This window comes from Chiloscyllium plagiosum, unplaced genomic scaffold (assembly GCF_037043375.1).
Source record: "Chiloscyllium plagiosum isolate Xiang-an unplaced genomic scaffold, Cpla_swu_hap1 HiC_scaffold_35, whole genome shotgun sequence".
NCBI lineage: Eukaryota > Metazoa > Chordata > Chondrichthyes > Orectolobiformes > Hemiscylliidae > Chiloscyllium > Chiloscyllium plagiosum.
Genome location: NW_028270173.1, coordinates 24,117,716 through 24,132,143, shown reverse-complemented (window position 1 = coordinate 24,132,143; position 14,428 = coordinate 24,117,716). Strand labels below are relative to the sequence as shown.

General features: G+C 45.6%; 1 protein-coding gene across 16 annotated transcripts in view; it reads right to left on the bottom strand.

Moving 5' to 3' along the window:
* LOC122541389 (ras/Rap GTPase-activating protein SynGAP-like) overlaps nucleotides 1-14,428 on the bottom strand; it is a 1,066,559-nt gene that overhangs the window by 50,584 nt on the left and 1,001,547 nt on the right. The window lies entirely within an intron of this gene.

Here is a 14,428-nt window from a genome sequence, read left to right as displayed (position 1 = left end):
GCAACAGAGACGCCATCTGCCACATCTCTTACCACCTCTTTAAAACAGCCATCAAATTAATCCCCTCCCCCACGTAGTCCAGCAAATCCAATTCCTTTAGTGCAGTGCATTCCAACCCATAATCCTTTCTTATAGGATAGAATCCCTACAGCGTGAAAACAGGCCATTGGGCCCAACAAGTCCCCACCAACTCTCCGAAGAGCATCCCACCCAGATTCAACTCCCCAACCCACAAACCTACATTTTTCACAGCTAATCCACCTAACCTACACATCCCTGGGGAAACTTCCCATGGTCAATCCACCTGACCTGCACATTTTTGGACTACGGGAGAAAACAGGAGCGCCCAGCGGAAATTCATGCAGACAGAGGGAGAACGAGCAAGCTCCACACAGACAGTCGCCTGATGCTGAAATCAAACCCAGGTCCCTAGTGCTGTGAGGCAGCAATGCTCACCAATTAGCCACCATGCTGCCTGCTCTTTCTTTAAAAAAAGTTTTATCCTCCTCTCCCCCTCTGTTTCCTTTGTTAGCTACCTCAAGTCTGGTTCCTAACCTTCCTGCCATCGGAAGTTTTGAGCAACTCTATTTGGCATATTGGCAGGGGCGGTGGGGAGGGGCGAGGTGTTACACACAGCAAAGGTATTGTCATAAATGCAAATAAGTCTTTGCTGAACACTTGCAATACCAAGGTACACAAGGCTATGGGCTAAGTGCTAGAAATTAGAATAAGGATGGTTATTTTAGACTGATGCAGATTTGCTGGGCCAAAGAGCATTTTTATTTCTGTGCTATAGACCTCTGTAACTCCTAATGTTCTCTGCTGTGAGGAGAACTGTCCCAGCTTCTTCAGTCTGTCTTCAAGTCCCTCATCTCCCATTTTGTAGTAAAGCTCCCTTGCACCCTCTCTGAGCACACACCCATGTCAGCTAAGTGATGGAGGGCATTGTTAACCAGTGTTTTTGGTACTTGTTCAGTAATAACCTGCTCACTGATGCCTAATTTAAGTTCCACCAGGCATCCTTAGCTCCTGATCTCATTACAACCTCGGTTGAAGCATGGACTGAAGAGCTAAACTCAATCGGGGAAGTGAGAGTGACTGCCCTTGCCATCAAGTAACCCTAGCAAAACTGGCTTTGATTGAAATGTTGTTAATGTACCCGCCTCAACCAATTCTGCTGGCAGCTCATTCTATATGCATACCACCCTCTGTATAAAAAATGTTGCCCTTCAGGTTCTGTTTCATTCTTTCCTCTAACCTTAAACTGATGCCCTCTAGTCCTCAATTCCCCAATCCTGGGAAGAAGATTGAGTGCATTCATCTTATTCATGCCTCTCATGATCTTATACACCTCTATAAGGTCCTCCCTCAGTCTCCTACACTCCAAAAAAAAAGGCCTAGCTTGTTCAACCTCTCCCTATAACTCAGACCATTGAGACCTGGCACTATCCTTGTAAATTTCTTTTGCACTCTTTCCAGTTTAATAACATCCTTCCTACAACAAAACTGAACACAATACTCCAAGTGTGGCCTCACCAACTTAACCACAATATAATTTCCCAACTTCTTTACTCAATGCCCTGACTGATGAAGGCTAGTGTGCCAAATGCCTTCTTCATTACCCTGTCTACCTGGGACTCCACTTTCAGAGAATCGTGCACCTGAACTCCAAGGACCCTCTGTTCCACTACACTCCTTAAGGCACTACCATTCACTGTGAAACTCCTTGATTTGACTTTCCAAAATGCGTGACCTCACACTTATCTATATTAAACTCCATTTGCCATTTCTCAGCCCACTTCCCCAGCTGAACAAGATCCTGCTGCAATTTCTGATAACCTCCCTCACTGTCCACAATAACGGCTATTTTAGTGTCATTAGCAAACTCACTAATCATGCCTTGTACATTCTCATCCGAATCATTGACATAGATAACGTAATGCGCCCAGCACTGACCCCTGAGGCACTCCATTAGTCACAGTCCTCCAGTCCGACAAGGCATAGATCAAGACTGTGATAGAACAATCTCCTGGATGAATGCAGCTGCAACATCACTTGAGCTCAACCACCATTCCTGGCAAAGCAGCCCACTTGATTGACACCGCATGTTTATCTTAACATTCACTCCCTGAAGCACGATGCAGAGCAGCAGCATGGTGCTCCACCTCCAAAATGCACTGTAGAAATTCACCAAGACTTCTTAGATGGCACCACCCAAACCTGGGACCTCTACCACCTCGAGAAAGCCAAAGGCTGCAAACAGATGGAAACACTACCACCCCCATGTTTTTAATCCAAGCCACATGCCAACATGATTTGGAACTATGGGGAAAGCGAGGACTGCAAATGCTAGAGATCAGAGTCAAGAGTGTGGTGCTGGGAAAGCACAGCGGGTCAGGCAGCATTCGAGGAGCAGGAGAGTCGACGTTTTTGGGCATAAGCCCTTCATCAGGAATGAGCTCATTCCTGATGAAGGGCTTATGCCCAAAACGTTGATCCTCCTGCTCCTCAGTTGCTGCCTGACCCGCTGTGCTCTTCCAGCACCACACATGCAACTGATTTGGAACTTTGTAACCACTGCTTCAACTGATTTGGAACTTTGTAACCACTGCTTCACTGTCACTGCATCAAAAAACCTAAAACTCCCAGCTTAACAACACTGTGGGTGTATCTACAGCACGTGGACTGCAGTGGTTTAAGAAGGCAACTCACCATCACTTTTACCTTCTCAAGTTAGAAATGGGCCAGAATGCTAGCCTTCCAAGTAATGCTTACATCCCATGACAGAATTATAAATGTATATTATTATTGCATTTGATCACAAAATTGTTATTCCTTGGACTTGCACTCCATCCTGTTTTTTGGATTTCGTCAACAAATCGTGGATCCTTGCAGACTTTTGTCAGACAGCATTATATATAATTTGCAGCATGGACACAAATTTTGGCTGACCGATTCTGTGATAGTGTTCCTGTTCCACACAAGCCTCCTGTTACCATGCCTCATCTCACACCTATGAGCATATCCTTCAGTTCTCTTCTTACTCTTGTACTTGGTCATGTGTACTCAAGTTCAGGGATACGGGAGTGCAGTGAAAAGTGTACAATGTCACCAATCCTGGCGCCAACTTAGGTACAAGGGTATTTAGATACAAAGTAGAAAAATAAAGAAATAAAGTTAAAGTTCAACATTGCAGTCCTCCTTAGGTGCTTAGCCATGCTGGGCCCGCACTCCCCACAAGGGTACAATCTCTGTGGTGAGTTCCCTCTCTCACTCTTCCCCCCCCCCCCCCCATGCTCTCTCTTAGTCCCGCAGACTGGGCCCCCTCTCTAACTGTCTCCCCGCGCTGGCCTCAATCGCCCCTGCGCGCTCTTACCATCCCCCTGCACTGGCCCGCTTTCTCCAGAGAAGCTAAGGAGATTAAAGTAAGAGAAAAAACATGTATCAAGGAAGGAAAAGCCGACAGAGCAGCTGAGCTCCAGTCAGGAGCTGACAGCCTGCTCCTCCTAATGCATCCATCACTTCCCTTTGAACCTAACTACTCACATGATGTTATTGAGTTCCATATTCCCAATATCTCTTGGGTAGAAGAAGTTACTTCAGAGTTTGCAATTGGATTTATCGGCGATGATCATACAGGAATGGCCCTGAGTTCTGATCTTATTTGTTCGATCATCAGTGTTGAGCCTGAAAGACAGTCCTTGGCTCATTGTCTGCTGATGCTTTGCTCTCTTGCAAGTGGAAAGACCTCTCCATATCTACCCTATCATGATCATTCTTAATTATGAATACCTCCGTCAGGTCACTGCAACCACTCAAAATCTGTAAGTCGAACATACAAACCAATCAGTGTTTGATTTCACATGTTGATTGCCAGCACATTTCAGAGTCTGAAGAGTAAAGGGGGTATAGGTCCACCCTGGACTGTCAGAGGACTCATTATCTCATCTGAAAAATGTCCCATTCAACTGCTTGTATAGAGATCTAAAACTTTAAATGGCACTGCCTCTCGATAAAGGGAGGGCGAGCTCTCCCCACTGTACTGATCTGATTTGATTTATTGTTGTCACATGTGCCTAAGTACAGTGAAAAATTTTGTTTTGCATGCAGTACAGGCAGATCACAATATACAAGGACATACCGATCATAGGATATTTAAATAATATTTGTCGTCCAGTAAATTAGGATAATAGGGAAGAGGAATGGGTCTGGGTGGGTTACTCTTTGGAGGGTCTGTGTGGACTTGTTGGGCCGAAGGGTCTGTTTCCACACTGTAGGCATTCTATGTATTCTAACATCACAAGAGGAAACAGAATATGTGGCCAGTATCAGATTATTGTTAGTGGAGTTATGCTGAGTGCAGATTCGCTGCCATGTTTCCTATGTTACAATGGTGATTATACTTTCCAAATGTTTTTCCCACTGTGGACCCCTGCTGAAGCTTGAAAGTTTTCACAGCCCCTTCATTGGAATTGCAAGAATGAGGTAGGGCTTCGAGAGAGAGCTGGGGGTTGTTAGCACAGCACAGTTTTTGTAGCTTGGCTGAAGAGCTCTATGGTGACCATTGCTCCCTCAGAGTTTGGGACCTCACTTTATAAGGGCCTATCAGAAAACGACAGGTAGATTCCCCAACTCTTTCCCCCAAACACACACACTGAAGCACATTAACCTCAGAGAAACACGGAAGTTGAAGCATTCCTGCTTTGTAGACAATGGGCTGTTCACTATCAAAGGAGGATGGCACGTTTGGTAATTCTTCCAGACAAGATACAAAAACAAAATTCATATAAGTGATACCAGAACTGAGAGATGACAACTATCAGCTAAGACTGAAGAGACTGGGATCCTTTTGTCAAAAGACAGGTGATTTAATAGAAGTCTTTCAAATAATAAAAGGAGTCTGAACGATAGACATGGAGAAGAAGATTTTGCTTGTGTACAGAGATAAAATTAAGGTCTGTAACTGTTAGAAATGGGGTAAAGTATTGTTTTTGCAGATATAGAAAGAGCATACAGAAAAGGGGTACAGCAAGAGGACTATTAACTCTGCAGGTATTTAGGGAAGAGTATCTCTACTTTTCAGTGTATAATTGTGGTTAATTAAATACTAACTTTGGTGTGTAATTATTATAGCAAATAAGTTATTTTTAAAAATTATGTTTTCAGCAAAAAGCTGAGATAACTGAAATTCTTGGGCTATACAAAATGATACAAGTTAATGAAATGTCCGAGGATGGAATGTACCAGCAGAATTGATACAAAATGTTAAACCAGATCTTGATGTACTGTCGACAAAATAATGTGTGTGTCAGCACTTACAGAGAGGAAGGTTGCCAGCCTGGGGAAGGGGGAAGTAATAAGGGTGGAGCGCAGCTGGGCAGTGGTATGGCACAGTAAGAGAGATTGGGTAATTAGGAGTCTGGAGAGATGATCTCACTCAGCTGAAAGGGTATAACTCTACACTAACCTAAGTTCTAATTTGCTCAATTGCTTCTGCATTTGATGCCCTTTCTTGCAAGATCGTAGAATAAATTGTCTTGTTTCCAGTTTTGGTGGTCTCGTCTAACTTTTATAAGTTTGTTTCTAACAGATTCGGGATCCGGGATCCCAAGGTCCGGTCGCTCGGCATTCTTGGAGAAACAGAGAAGGTGCACCTCGCTGATTTCGGCGGTCTCTAGTTTCCCCTTGTTGCCGCGGCTGCTTTGGGCGACCGTGATCCGGACTGGGAGACCCTGGAAACAAGACGGGCAGACGCGGCAGGTTCGGTCGGGTGACTCTTGTGTGCACAAGACCGGGTAAGAAAGGTCTTAAAAGGTTTATCCAGGCGACTGGGGTAGGCAGTGGTAGTTGCTGCCAGTCGGATATAACCGGGGATCCGGGGAACCAGTGTGCTGGGCGACTGGATTAGGCGAATCCGGTCAGCCAGGGTAGGTAGCTGTTGATACTGTTGCCAGGTGGATATATCCGGGTGGCCGGCAGCGGCAGTTGCTGCCAGTTGGATATATCCAGGTATCCGGGGAACCAGGGTTCTGGGCGACCGGGTTAGGTGAACCCGATCAACCAGGGTAGGTAGCAGTTGTCACTGTTGCCAGGTGGATTTTTCCGGGAAATTGCTGCGGGACAGGGTGCACAAACACGCGGCGGGAAGTTCGGTCGGGTAAGCGACCGGGATAGGCAACGGTAGTGGTTGCCAAGTATTGCCGCGGGATAAGGGCGCGCGGATTTGACCAGGTAACTCTTGTGCACAGACCAAGGTAAGAAAAGGGACCTTTAAGTATTGCCTTGGTGGTCAGGGACATACGAGAAGTACGGGAAATTGGCAACTTTTAAAATAAAGTGTTTAATTGGCTAAGGTTAATCTGATGAGTAAAGTGTCTACCTGATTCAATCACCCAGCCTTAGAGCGGTTGTTAAGAGGGGAAACCCCCACGCGAAGGTCAGGACCCTGAAGCCGGTGTGGAAGAAGGTGACACCGGACCTCAGTAAGGTTAACTAAATTACATAAAGAAACGGCCGAGTATTGAAATGGGGAATAAAAATAGTGGTTTAAGTTTAGAAGGAGACATTGGAGGGACGTCCGAGGACCATATCCCAATGGACAGTCCTTTAGGAAAAATGTTAAGTAATTGGAAGTACAATCCTCCAACGTGAGGAAAGGATAAAAAAAAACAAATGATAAAATGTTAATGAAAAACAGCCTTACAGTCAGGAGGAATCAGATTATGCTTCATGTCAGAAGTGCTAGTAGCTGAAGGGCTACTGAGGGTACACTTCGTAACTAACTTATAGCCAGACATCCAGAAAAATATTCAAAAGTTAGAAGAGTCGTTGCAGGAAGCTCAAAGTGTCTGTGAGATATAGTGTCTGTGTGTGAGTGTGTTTGAGAGAGAGAGAAGAATTAGCTGTACAGCTAACAGAAAGTTTAACCCTTTGTGATTCGGTTTGAATGCACATTTGTTTGTTGGTGATTGAATGTTCCCTGGAGCTTGAGATCCGGGACTGTTTTGAATCTGATTTCTATTATGTAAATTTTAACATGATTTCTTTTAAGGTTAAGGATTTTACAGATTATGAAATGTTAACTCCTGCTCTTTCTACAGGTCATGACTGCCTTACTAACAGTTTCTAACTAATCTCTTTCATCCTTACATAAAAGCAATTTATGGAGGACAGTTGAAGTTTTAACTTGAATAGACAAATCCTTTTAAGGCAGCTCTGGTTATTTCACGACCTATAGCATTGTAATTGAGCAATGACTGGTCAGGACTACTTGGGAGGTCTAGTTTTGGATTTGAATCGGGGGACTGGAACCAGGTGATTGTGGTGGATTTCAGAGTTGGGAACTGTGTGCATTTTGCATTTTGAATATTAAACACTGAGTAAATGAATTTATAATATATAAATTTATTTACAAGTAAGATTCCAAAATGTATAGTTAGGAACAGGCTTTAAAGAAAAGCAAGCATAAATTGATAAATTGTATTTGAGATTACAGGGAGCAAGAAATATTGCAATATTTCTTTAAAAAAAAACAAGGTCTAAACAAAACATTGGGTGATGAGGAATGGCCATGACGTTGCCCGAAAGCTGTTCAGTTGGTTAAATCGGCTCAGCAATTGATCTGGCAATGTAACATGAGAAGCAGAAACAGAAGGCAAAAATAATGATAAGCCACGGTTAATGAGGTAATAAAGAAAACGACAAAACTAAAAGGAGAAGGAAACCGGAATGGTGGCGGGCAGCATGTTGAAAATAAAGGGAGGAGAAAGGATTGGGGAGGAGATGTTAAGGGGTCTGGTAGACAGGAACAGGGATCAAAGTGGAAATCCCCACAGGCGGGATGTTATTACTGTGGGAAGACAGGTCACTTTAAGAGAGAGTGTCCTGATCCGAAAAAGGAAGTAAAGGCAGTGCCGGTATTAACCTTGATGAAAAATAGAGGTGTCAGGAGTTCCTGCCCCTGGGGACCCACCAGGAACCCTTGATAAATTTAAAGGTGGGACCTTACAAAGAGGACGTAGTTTTCCTAGTCGCTACGGGGGCAGCAAGGTCATCCTTAAAGTTTAAGCCCAAGGGAGTGGGAACGAAAAGAAAAGTTAATTGGATTATGGCAACAGTTTTATGATGAGAGGCATGAAGAATCAGTTTAGCGTTCATGACGAGATATTGCCACCAAATTGGGGATTTAATTAACTGCAAAAGGTGCTACAGAATCTGTTGAGATTCTTAAAAATGAATGTGCTCGAGCAAAACAATTACAGAAACAGAATGAGAAGTCACAAATGACTGGTAAACAAACAGAACTGCGCGATTACAGTTTTTAAGATGTTTTAATCACTTGTTGTGTTTCCATCCTGAATTATATAATATACATAATTAATAATTAATATTTATAATAATTCAATTGTCTGAATCAATATTAATTGGCAGGATTCCTTCATACATTCTCAGTGACCTGTCATATTGATTCATGATTAATGACTGAACCAATTCATTATTAATTAAAGAATGGAAAGCTACATTACTGGCCAGAGTGTGTGCAGGCAGTAGTAGCAATAGCCTTATTGGTAGAGGAGAGTCGGAAACTTACTTTTGGGGGGCCTTAGTAGTCAGCACCCCACATCAGGTACGGTCAGGAGAAGAAAGGGGCATGATTAGAAGAGCTGCTCTGAGGGAATCCCATGGGTGAGGGAGTGATACCAGCCAAAAACAAATTCCCCAATGTGGACCCACGTTGGAAGGGTATGGATGAACACGATAGAGGAAAAATGAGGGACTTTTGAGAAATGGTCATTTTGGGTATTAATTACGGCACTGCAAGGGCAGGGGTAGAGATACATAAAACTGGTGGCTGTCCTTGAGAAATTAATTAATAATACCGCCGACGTAATGGGAGAAACTCAGTCCCAAATATCGGCCATAGCCACTGAAATGATTGCCATAAGACTAACAGCCTTACAGAAATGAATGGCTCTAGACTATCTCTTGGCCGAAAAAGGGGGAACCTGTGCACTGATTGGTAAGGAATGCTGCACCTTCATCCCAGACGCCTCTTCCCTAGTGGAAGATAAGGCAGAAATAGTAAAGAAAAAGATACAGAATATAAAAGAAATTGAGGATAAACTTTGAAAAGATGAGAAATGGGGACTGACCGGTTGGGGAAAATGGTTAGCTAATTTAGGCATTAATGTATTACTGATAATAGTAGGTTTAATAATAGGATTTAACGTGTTAAAGTGGATAATGAGTAAGTTGATAATGTCCTTAGGAGGACAACAATCAATGATGTCATGACAAAAGTAAGCGCACAAGAAAGAGAGAGTAATAGATTACTCCTAGAGTTTGAAAAAAAAGACTTAGGAGAGCAGAAACGGCAAGATTGTGAACCTCTACACCTTAGGGTGAAAAGAGGGCAGAAAATAAAAATTGCAAAAACAACTATCCATTAGGGAGGATAACAGAGACTTTGGGAGAAATGTCCTCACCAGAGAGTATTAAGAATGTGGAACATGGTGTAGCAATTGAGATGGATAGCACAGATGCATTTCTCGGGGTAGCTAGATAAGACATGAGGGTGAAATGAGGAGTAGGTTATGGTGAGAAGTGAGATAAGGACAGGAGGGAAATGATTTGGTTTCTTTGCTGTAAGTCCCTGTGCAATCTGCACCCTTTCTCTGCCTGTGAAGTCATGAATGCAGAACATGACAACCCATTCATGAGGTCACAGAATGAGAACACGCAGGCATAAGACGGTGTGTGTGTGTGTGTGTGTGTGTGTGTGTGTGTGTGCATGCACAGGTCTGAGAATGGCCTACGAAATGTATTCCCCGGTGTTGACTCCAAACAAAAGTTGTAAAATTGACAAGATGGCATCACAGGGCAACATGGAGATAAAGGTAAGATTCACATTTGGAGGCAAGAGTTCAGTAATAGATGCAATATGCACAAATTCAAATCAGCAATCACTAAAGGAAGTCTAGATCAGCAGTTAGGCCATTCAACCCTTTGATCCATCAATTTAGTTTATAGTCGTAGAATGATTACAGCATAGAAGGAGGCCATTTGTCCCATCATGTCCCTACTAGCTCTCTGCAAAAACAACCCACTTAGCCACCTCTACCATTTCCTTGTGATCCCCCTGTTTTTGTCTTCACTCTTCACACAGTATCCAATTATCATTTGCCGGCCATAATTGTTCTGCCTGTGCTGCAATTTGACATTCGAGATCTGAATGCAAAAAGTGGGGTTTCCTCATAAAACCCTTTGCTTTTTTTGCCAAGCAGCTCAGTTTAGTGTCTGCCTGCTGGTTCTCCACCCTGCCAATTCAGCAACAGCTTCTACCTATTACCTTACATAACAGCATTGTGCCCCTTATCTAAGGAAAGATATGCTGGCATTGGAGGCAGTCCTGAGGAGGTTCACTAGGCTTATACCAGGAACGGATGGCTCTCTTGTAAGGTCATAGAGGTTTACAGCATGGAAACAGGCCCTTTGGCCCAACTTGTGCATGTCCGTATCCCATCCATGAACCTGTCCAAATGTTTCTTAAATGACAATATTGTACTTGCCTCCACCACTCCTTCTGGCAGCTCATTCCAAACACTCACCACGCTGTGGAAAAATTGCTCCTTTGGACTCTTTGGTATCCTTTCCCTCTCATCTTAAACCTATTCCCTCTAGTTTTAGACTCACCTACCACTGATATTTGCTGTTTACCTTATCTATGCCTCTCATAATTTTATAGACCTCTGTAAGGGCAACCCTCAGTCTCCTACTTTCCAGGGAAAAACATCCCAGCCTTTCCAATCTCTCCTTATAACTCAAACCTTAAGACAGATGACCCAGACCAATACTGGAAATCCAGATATGATCTCTGCAAAACCATCAGGGATGCCAAGAGGCAGTACCAGGCCAAATTAGAGGCCCAAACCTATCAAACAGACTCCTACTGCCTATGGCAACGCTTAAACAACATTACGGGATACAAAATGAAGCAGAGCAAGATCATGGACAAAGACAAATCCCTTCCTGATGTGCTTAGTGCTTCCTATGCTTGGTTTGAGCACAATGCCAGCGGCGTGCCAGTGACGCCTGTCCCGACAGCCCTGGACACACCTATTCCCTTGGTCACCACTGCAGACATCAGATCGGTTTTCCCTGGGAGTCATAGAGATGAATAGCATGGAAACAGACAAGGAGAATCAACGTTTCGGGCATAAACTCTTCTTAAGGAATGAGGAGGGTGTGCTAAGCAGGCTAAGATAAAAGGTAAGGAGGAGGGACTTGGGGGAGAGGCGTTGGGAATGCGATAGGTGGAAGGAGGCTAAGGTGAGGGTGATAGGCCAGAGTGGGGGTGGGGGCGGAGAGGTCGGGAAGAAGATTGCAGGTCAAGAAGGCGGTGCTGAGTCTGAGGGCTGGGACTGAGAAAAGGTGGGGGGAGGGGAAATGTAGAAGCTGGAGAAATCCGCATTCATCCCCTGTGGCTGGAGGGTTCCTAGGTGGAAGATGAGTTGCTCTTCCTCCAGGTGTCTTGTGGCCGAACCACCCAGATGGCCTCCTTCTTCAAAGACCGCAATTTCCCCTCAGACGTGGTTGACGATGCTCTCCATCGCATCCCCTTCACTTCCCGCTCCTCCGCCCTTTAACCCCGCCCCTCCAATCGCCACCAGGAGAGAACCCCACTGGTCCTCACCTACCACCCCACCAACCTCCAGATACATCGGATCATCCTTCATCATTTCCGCCACCTCCAAACGGACCCCACCACCAAGGATATAGTTTCCCTCCCCACCCCTATCAGTGTTCCGGAAAGACCACTCCCTCCGCGACTCCCTTGTCAGATCCACATCCCCCACCAACCCAACCTCCACTCCCGGCACCTTCCCCTGCAACCGCAAGAAATGCAAAACTTGTGCCCACACCTCCCCCCTTACTTCCCTCCAAGGCCCCAAGGGATCCTTCAACATCCATCAGAAATTCACCTGCACCTCCACACACATCATTTACTGCATCCGCTGCACCTGATGTGGCCTCCTATACATTGGGGAGACAGGCCGCCTACTTGTGGAACGTTTCAGAGAACACCTCTGGGACACCCGCACCAACCAACCCAAACGCCCCGTGGCTGAACACTTTAACTCCCCCTCCCACTCCGCCAAATACATGCAGGTCCTTGGCCTCCTCCATCGCCAGACCATGGCAACACGACGCCTGGAGGAAGAGCGACTCATCTTCCCCCTAGCCACAGGGGATGAATGCGGATTTCTCCAGCTTCCTCATTTCCCCTCCCCCCACCTTTTCTCAGTCCCAGCCCTCAGACTGAGCACCGCCTTCTTGACCTGCAATCTTCTTCCCGACCTCTCTGCCCCCACCCTGCCCCCACTCCTGCCTATCACCCTCACCTTAGCCTCCTTCCACCTATCGCATTCCCAACGGCACCTCCCCCAAGTCCCTCCTCCCTACCTTTTATCTTAGCCTGCTTGGCACACCCTCCTCATTCCTGAAGAAAGGCTTATGCCTGAAACGTCGATTCTCCTTCTCCTTTGATGCTGCCTGACCTGCTGCGCTTTTCCAGCATCACATTTTTAAGTGCTGATCTCCAGCATCTGCAGTCCTCACTTTCTCCATGGAAACAGAGAACCCAAGTAAAGTGATGGGCCAGGACACTGTCCCAAGCTGAGAACTCAGACCCTGTGCGGACAAACAGGCGAAGATATTCACTGACATCTTCAACCTCTCCCATCGTGAAGTCTCCACCTGCTTCAAGAAGACCACCATCATTCCAGTACCTAAGAAAGCAAATGTAATGTGCCTTAATGACTCCACTCAGTGGCTCTATCCTCCAATAATCATTAAGTGATTCGAGAGTCTGGTCATGGCCCACATCTATTCCAGTCTCCCAGCCTGATTCGATCCCCAACAATTTTCCTACTGATGTAACAGGTCCACAGCGGAAGCCATATCCCCAGCCTGCACTCATCCTTGGAACATCTGGACAAGGACAACTACATCGGAGTCGAAAGTGTGGTGCTGGAAAAGCACAGCAGGTCAGGCAGCATCCGAGGAGCAAGAGAATTGATGTTTTGGACATTCCATTCCTGAGGAAGAGTTATGCCTGAAATGTCAATTCTCCTGCTCCTCGGATGTTGCCTGACGTGACCTGATTTTCCAGCACCACACTCTCAGCTCAATCTCCAGCATCTACAGTCCTCACTTACTCTTATACCTACATCAGATTCCTGCTCATTGACTACAGCTCAGCCTTCATCACCATTATTCCCCATTCCCCCACCTCAGACTGAACTCAAAACTATGTGACCTTGGTCTCGGCTCTGCCCTCAGCTTTCTGACCCACAGACCATAACAGTCAACACTGGAGCCCTCCAAGAATGCATCCTTAGCCCCCTACTATACTCCCTATATGACTGTGTTGCCAAATTCCATCTACAAGTTCACTGATGACACCACCATTGTAGAACAGATATCTAGCCATGACAAGTCAAAATATAGAAGTGAAATGGAAGGCTTGGTGACGTGGTTCAATGAGAACAACATCTCTCTCTCAACATCAGCAAAACTAAAGAACTGATCAATGACTTCTCAAAGAAATGAGGAGAACATGCCCCCATCTACATCAACGGAGCTGAGGTTGAGAAGGTGGAGAGAGTCAAGTTCCTCGGAGTGATGATAACCGACAACCTGTCCTGAACTTGCCATGTAGATGCGACGGTCAAAAAGGCACAGCCATCCTCTTACTCATCAGGCAGCTCAGGAAAATTGGTATGTCCATAAGGACCCTCACCAACCACCATTGAAAGCACAATGCACCAGTGCATAATGGCCTGGTATGGCAACTGCTTTGTCCAGGACCATAAGAAACTACAGAAGGTTGTGTGCACAGGCCAGTCCTGAAGAAGGGTTACACCCGAAACATTGACTTCTCCACCTCCTGATGCTGCCTGGCCTGCTGTGTTCTCCCAGCCTCCTGCTTGTCTACCTTGGATTCCAGCACCTGCAGTTTTTGTTTTGTCTCAAGACCGTCACAGAAGCCAATGTTCCATCCACGGATTCCACCTCCATGGTGGCAGTTTAACCTGAGGGTCAGCAGGTCTTTGGCAAAGGGGCGGGTGAAGGAGGGGTAGACAAGCAAACGTCTGGGAGAACACAGAAATCCAGGCCGCAGCGGGAGATGGAGGAGTCAACGTCAAGACGGAGAGGCCTTCACGGTAAACGCAGCTGGTGCCGCTAACATGCCACCAGCTTCCTATCCACCCGGTCTATGACCCTCATAATTTTGTAGTACTCAGTCAGCCTTCTCTGCTCTGAGGGAAACACTCCCCTCTGACCTATCACCTCCATCCCCACCCCCATCCACCTACTGTACGCTTTGCTACCTCCTCCCATTTATATCTCCACCCTGGAGGCTCCC